Source organism: Lissotriton helveticus, chromosome 11 (genome assembly GCF_964261635.1).
Source record: "Lissotriton helveticus chromosome 11, aLisHel1.1, whole genome shotgun sequence".
NCBI classification, from domain to species: Eukaryota; Metazoa; Chordata; class Amphibia; order Caudata; family Salamandridae; genus Lissotriton; species Lissotriton helveticus.
This window is the reverse complement of record NC_136072.1, coordinates 377921275-377929019: the sequence shown is the minus strand read 5'-3', so window position 1 is coordinate 377929019 and position 7745 is coordinate 377921275. Positions and strand designations below refer to the sequence as shown.

At 39.2% G+C, this 7745-nt stretch overlaps 1 long non-coding RNA gene across 1 annotated transcript; it reads right to left on the bottom strand.

The window, feature by feature from the left end:
* Positions 1-2466: 2466 nt before the first annotated feature.
* On the bottom strand, positions 2467-3291 carry LOC144791024 (uncharacterized). Its single transcript, XR_013602276.1, has 5 exons — positions 3114-3291; positions 2950-3021; positions 2782-2856; positions 2616-2686; positions 2467-2495 (listed from the first exon to the last, which is right to left on the bottom strand). It is a non-coding gene; the product is annotated as an uncharacterized LOC144791024 (long non-coding RNA).
* Positions 3292-7745: the final 4454 nt, after the last annotated feature.

Genomic DNA, 7745 nt, shown 5'->3' with positions numbered 1-7745 from the left:
TGTGTTGTTGAGTGTGAGGGAGGTATGTTTTAGATTTCGAAAACAGATAATTACTTATGGTATATACACGTAGTGTTAGTTAGTTAACTCATTATATATAGAGTGAATTTTAGTCTTTTACGGTATATCTACAAGTGAAATCATCTATTTTAATATGTTTGTAACTAATTACTAGCTAATTAATGTGGGTGGGAATGTCTGTTTTCTATGTTTTTGTCATAGGTGTACGCTACATCGGAAGTTCCGTTTTTTTTTAAAGGAAGTGTTTGTTTGTTTAATTCAACACTGCTTTACAAACACTTCTTTACATTTTTCGGTTTTGCTGGAGCGATTCTTTCTATTTTTCCAATTTTTCGGGTTTTTTATGCTTATTCGATGGCTCTGGACAACGTGGATGTGTTAATTTTGGAACAGTTGTATTTTTACATTTTTTTTTGGGTTAATTTTGCACTACCTGGATTACTTTGGTGGACCAGGAGGTTATTGGATTGACAACATGATTGGTAAGTCCTTGCTTTCTTATTTTGTGTGGGTAATGTTATTTTTATTATGGAATAGTTTTTTACTTGTTATTTAGTTTTAATGTGTGCATATATTATAATAATATCTCTATATATTGCATACGTTAAATACTTTAGAAGCTCACGTTACATATTTTTCCATACTTAGGTGATACTTTTAGTGTTTTATAACTTTTTGGGAATTAATTAGAGTAGTGTTTTGGCAATGATATTTAGGTATTCTATGCCTTTTGTACTAGGGTAAAGTTTAACTTGTTCTTCCAGGTACTTGTAAAGTAAAGTAAAGTCCACATTTGTAAAGCGCACATTCACCCGTACGGGTCTCTAGGCGCTGGGGGCCGTCGGGAAGATTAAGTGAGCTATTGCCCAGAGTCACATGGTGCTGGGCTAACCTGCCGCCGGAGCCGGGGATCGAACCGTGGTCCCCAGATTCCAGCGTCAGTCGCCCTGGCCGCGACGCCACACCTCTCCCCTTGTGCATTTGTTTATTTTGCTTTGATGTTTTAGGGACAAGTTCAGTTACAGATTGGTCCATTCTAAATTCCTGGTAGCTCTGTTCTTTCTGTAGGCATTTAATGAAATGTTCTAGAGTAGGTTTGGTTCTGCCAGTTGATTGTACAAATGCATTGTGCCAACCTTCCACTGCATTGTTAGTTTTTGAATCTCCGTTAAGGGTACTTCTGTAAACGTTCCACCAGGGTATGAGGAATTTGGGATTTCGTCTGTGGCCAGATCTGTGGAGTCTGCCTACCCAGGTGTCTTCAAAGTAGTCGAGAAATGGACTTAATTTAGCTTCATTTTGTTTGTAGAAGGGGCTGTCTATAAGAATGTTGTAGTGTTCAGCTACGTCTGTTTCAGGTACATAAGCAAGTGCAATGAGTTTTTTAATTTGGAAAGCAAAAGATGAGTTTGTAGCATATTCGACACTTAGGGTAGTTTTTTGAAGGTGTCTCCATAAACACTGGTTTAAATGATAATAGCAGCCTTGAATGCAGGTATGGGGGTGGATTTTTATGATAGTTGAGAGCATTGCTTGCTCAAAATCAAGAATGATACTTTCAGGAGAAAAATCATTAGTTTTTTGTTTAATTATATTTATTAATTCCATATATGTGGAATTATTTTTGTTTGGTAATAGTGCATATAGCAAAGGTATGTTGCAGTTGTGGTAGAGGCCATGTATTGTGTATAATTGGAAAAATGGTTTGGGACAGATGTTAAATGTTCCATCCATCATCCAATATTGGCTTTGCTGCAGTTTAACTAAATTCATACTGGTACCAAAAATTATAAGCCTTTTGTCATTGTTTTCGTTATCGTAAACTATAAATGGTTGTTTATTTAAAGTTATTATTTGGTTAGCAGTTAAATTTATATCCTGATATGTTCTGGGAGATGGTGTTGTAGAAGTAGTAGCTTTTTTAGTTCGTGCTATAGTTCTTTTTAAGGAGAGGATATTTGGCATTTGAGTTGTGGCAGTTTTTGGGATTTTAGGAATGGCTTCTTTTAAAATGACATTTGTTTGCTTTTGGGAACATGTACTAGCTTCTTTTATATTTTCCAAAGCTGTTCTAACTTCTATTTCAGTAACATTAGGTGGATGATTGTGTTCCCTAGTATACAGTACTGTAGCTTCTTTAGTTGTTGCTCTGCCATAGCACTTGTTAGAATAATATTTACAACATTTCCAATTAACTTGCATGCCATATTGCTTTTCTTGTGTATAAGTGTAACCCATGTAGCATAGTAATAGTTTTCCTTTCTGACTGGTCACAAATTCGGCTCCTTCGGTCATTTTGTACTTTGTATATCTATAAAATGTATATATAATAGTTAATGTAAAATTAAATGTGATAAATAATCTATGTTAGTGATAAGTAGGAATGTTTATACTTACGTGTTTTTGAATTTACAGCAAAATTAGGAGCTGCTTGCTTCTTTTGTTGGGGATAATTGTTTGTGATGTTGTTGTAGCTGTTATGAAAAATATGAAAGTAGTATATTATTAATTAATGTTTCGGTACATTTGCAATGTTAGAGCTCATTTCTACTACAAAAGTGTATCTTCATGATTCACATTGTGAAGATACTTACATATTTTTTTAGGTTGGTCTTTGCCAGTATAGTTGTTTCTTCAGCTTCTGGAGAGTAGTTTGTAGTGTTATCTTAAATAAAAAAGGAACATATGTATTAGAATAATCACCATGTTGGTATGTTTTTTAATAGATTATCTGGTAATTATGTTCTTTAATATACTTACTTTGTGATTATTATCTGTATTATTCAGAATGTGGAGTTCTGTATTATGTCTGTATATCTATTCATTGTGTTTGCTCTGTAAATAAACAATATATAATAGAACATAATTAGAACAGTTCTAAATGTTTGTATTGTTTTTCCACATTTATTTCAGTTGCATAATACTTACGTAGTAAAATGTATTGGAGAAATAGTACTGATGTCCTTAGTTCATTAGTAGTGCAGTTTTCAGTAGTAGAATCTACAGAAAAAAAGAAATATGTGGGGCAAAAGTCATTATTTCTGTGTGTTTAGATTTATGTGCACATAATGAATCAATCTGAAATTACTTACATAGTTATTAGAATCTGTATTCCTAGGGTTTGTTCACAGTTATTTTGAGTAGAATATTCAGTACTCGTTGTATCTAAAAAAAATAGTTTCATATAATTATTTAGCATGTTAAGTAGTATGAATAGCAAAGGGGCACTGGGTATTTAGCAGGTAAGTAAGTAGTATTAGCAAATAATGCACTTTCTATTTTATTTACTTACTTAGAAGATGTGATAGTAGGTTGATAGTTTGGTTCTTCTAGTTGTTGTGCAGCAATTCGGATAGAGATGAATCTCCTTCAGTGACTTTTGGCAAGTAGTTTGTGCTTAGATTTTAATTGTTTATATAGGGGAGTGTCAGTAGTAATTACTTTGCTATTGGTTCATTTAAAAAATTAGGTTTGTGATTGGTTAGTTAGTATATTTGAATTTCAGTTGTGATTACTTTGTAATAGAAGTGAAAAACAAAAACGAATTATAAAATTATACAAAGTAGTACAGAATATTTTTATATGTGTAGGTGATATAATTATACCAATAGGATATTTTTGACAAATGTATAGTGTGTCTATAGTATTAATTTAAGTATTGTGTGTTTATTTAGATGTGAAAACATATAAAACGTTAATTAATTATGCAAACAGATGCATATAAAAAGTCGATATAGCTGATAATCCGATATTGAAGTGCACGATATTTTTGATGTCGATATTATAGGTAATGTCATTATTTTTTGTAGATAGCGATATTTTTGTTTTCCGATGTTAATGTAGTCGATATAAAAGTAAACGATGTTTTTGTATATCGATATTAAAAAATCGATATTTGTGTACATATCTAGTTAAGTATAGGAACCCGATATTTTTAATTTCGATATTTTTGCTCCGATATTTTTGTACGTCGATATTGTGAATCTCGATATTTTGTCAGACATTCAGAACCCACGGCATTGCTGGATACAGTGTTTGTGTCTGAACTGGGAGAAACACTAGAAGAAAACCTACAACTCAATGTAGACTTCGTCCCAACCCTGGTTTTGGTGTGGGAAGTACTAAAAGTCACTGTGAGGGGACATTGCGTGGCCATGATAACAGAAGTAATAACATTTGGGGCTATTTCGGGTATAACAATCAAGTGGGGCAAATCCCAAGTCATGCCATTAACAGACGCTAGCGACTCGTTCCAAATGGAATATCCACTGCTGTGGAGCAATGACGGGGTCCGGTATCTGGGGATAAATATTACGAGAGCCAAGGAGGAACTATGGAGTGGCTGTCACTAGACTGGAGGATCTGATCACTAGATGGATTGCCCTTCCACTTTCTATGGCGGGGCGAATAGCTCTAATGAAAATGGTCATAATGCCCAAATTCTTATATCTATTTACGGACATTCCCTTCCCTCCTGGTCGCCCATTCTTCACTAGATTAAAGGGCCAACTCATTGGCCTCGCGTAGAGCGGCAAGCAACCCAGGATAAAATGGAGTACTCTTACACTGCCATTCACACAGGGCAGGTTTGAAGCATTGGATCCTGCATTATACTATTTCAGTGCCCAGGCACATTTTGCAGCATACTGGTTTGTCCCACCACCCTTCGTGATGCGCCTGGCAGTGGAACAGGGGTCCATGGCGCCGACATCGCTGAGGGGCTTCCTAGGAGTAGATGACAAGACAGCCAGGGGACGAAGCTCTCCTCTAGTGTGCGCAAATAATGCATGGTGCGCCACTGAGAAAAGATCTCAAATCCCTATGCTGTACTCCCCCTACTTAACCTATTCGACCAACCTAACCTGCCGGTTACACAGGAAGGGTTTTGTAAATGCATGCTACTATGTCTGTGGCGTCTGGGGCTTAACACGTGGGGGGATATGTACCATCAGGGACAATTCAAAGATGCTACTACATTTATGGGCGACACACCTCCCACCACAATGGATAGATTCCTATATATTCGCTTGTGACAAGCTGTCAAAGCAGTAACCTCGCATTTCCACAAGAACCACAAACATTGCTCCCACTGCACAAACTTATGGGGGGGGGCAACGCATGCCATGTCCCGCATTAACAAAGCTCCATAGGAGCAGGGACACATGATACCATGATACCATGAAAGCTAAACATGGATGGGAGACGGAACTGGGACATACTATTACAGAAGAGGCTTCAACATACAGTTGTCAACAAACTGAACGCATCACCGCTAACAGTAGATTTAGAATTATCCACATTAAATTCCTCCACAGAATGTATTATACTCCGGTACGGTTACATAAACTCCAGTTATGAGATAGGGATAGATGTGACCGCTGTGGGAGGGAAGGAGCAGGCTTCCTACATTTAGAATGGGAATGCATGACTGTAGTGAGCTATTGGGTCGAGATTGGAAATGCACTAAGTGACATGCTGGAGATACACTTGGATTTGACGCCTGAAATATGTCTCCTGGGATACCTTCCAGACTACAGAGGCCTTGCTAAAAGATTACTGGCGATAGGCTTACTAACTGCCAAAAGCAAAATTGCCTGTAGGTGGGGGCAGGGCAGAGTACCTAAGTTTAAGGAATGGCTGAAAGATATTACTTTTTGTCAGGAGAAAAACAATATTTACGCCGAACTACTTCGCACTCACTCGAGACCACGTGATATTTGGGAGCCGCTCACTCGATATATGCTCAAAATGGCTGCCACAGACACGGAAGAAGAGGGCACACTGCTGTGGGCCGCTAATCACATTGAGACACACGGGACGAATGGGCCTGAGGATGGATGCCTGAGGGAATGGATGTGTGACGTTACAATGCATACTTTTACAACGCCTACCTTTACATCGCAAGTTTTACAAAGCATACCATTACAATGCATAATGCTTTTAGGCGCTGGATAGTGAATAGTTTAATTTACTATTCCAACTCTAGTCCCCGTGGATAGTAGGGAAGGTGTTGGATAGTACATTAAACCTATTCCCTATCCTAGATCGCCCCCCAGCGCTATGCATTGTAATGTTTGCGTTGTAAAAGTTGCGTTGTAATGGTAGTTCGTTGTAAAAGTTTTGTTGTAAAGGTTGTATACCGAGGGAATCGATGTCAGTTGATATTTATAATTCCGCAGATAGCTGAGCAATGCATCTGGGATACGTGAGATATAGCAGCGCATCAGTGGGTGGTTGCATAGTGGGCTGCAGTGGAGTACACCATACATGGGGATTGAAGGGTGATTGAATTACACCATAAGGGCACTATTGCCAATAGAGAGGCACTAACAGAGACCACTGAGACATCTCCCCCTACTTCTCACAGCTCTGATGAATGCCAGGCCTCAGCCATGCGCCGAACAGGTGCGTACAAGAACTGCCAATGTAGTAAACACCCCCCTATAAATATTAGGCTACTGCTGTATTGAAAATGGTCGGATCACATGGGAAAATGATTGCCCAATCAGGAGCTTGTTGTGATACTCATTCCTCTAGCCATGACACTGATGATTGTAATGTACTGAGACTGATGTACTTTTAATACCAGATATGCACTGCAAGGAAATATTCATTGAAAGCCAATGTAATGTCTACCGCTTTCTGTAATTGTATTGTCATACTGACAAAATGCCAATAAACAAAGTTTAAAAAAAAAAGAAATTGTTAATGTCCCTTCAGAATTTTCCTGCTACCTGAGGTGACATTGTTGCGCCCGGTGTCTACAGCACGAATCATAAAGGGTCCATGAGTTCCTATGTACAGAGTTAGTGGCATCTGAGGAGCTCAGTGTGTGGGCACCCAGCGATGATGGTGTGTCGTTGCAGAACAGGGTTGGATTGGATATGTGTGAGGCCTGCCGACCGCAGTGTAGGCTAGAGGCAGTGGTCAGCAAGGGCCCACAAGCATGTGGTGTTGACTTGTTGTGCACTGAGTCAGTGGCAACAGTGGCACTCAGCCTGTGCGCAGCCAGCGATGATAAGTGGTTCGGGCGGGCCGCACTGAGAGCAATGTCTTTAGCCTAATGAATTCTGCCTCAATAAGGCCAAGTGGCGGTTACTTGTGGTGCACTGAGTTAGTGGCATCAGAAGCATTCAGCGTGTGTGCAGCCAGCGATGATGCATGGTGCAGGTGGGCCCCACTGGGAGCAATGTATGTTGTCTACTGGATTGTGTCATCTGCAATCGCGTCTCAATCTGAATTGTGAGCCCTGCTGTCCGCAGTGTAGATCGAAGGCAGTAGTCAGCACAGACATCAAGGAATGCTTTTGGTCACTTCCTCTTCGCAAAATCCGAGGACATAGAGTATAATTCACTCTGCAATTAATACATCAAGACTGAATTGGAATTGTGAGCCCTGCTGACTGTAGTGTTGGCGTTTGGAACAAAAGATGAAATATGTATGGAATACATTGTCGAAATATGTAGGTTTCAGGGACGTTATAGTTAGTTACCTACTGGACTCTGAAATTAATGAATCAAGACTGAATTTGAATTGTGAGCCCTGCTGCCCGCAGTGGAGGACGGAGGCAGCAGTCAGCAAGGGCGCACAGGCACGTGGCATTGAGTTGAGCTGCACAGTTAGTGGCACCTGAAGCACTCAGCTTGTGCACAGCCAGCGATGACGAATGGTCAGGCCAGCCGCACTAGGAGCAATGTCTGTTGCCTACTGGACTCTGCAATTAA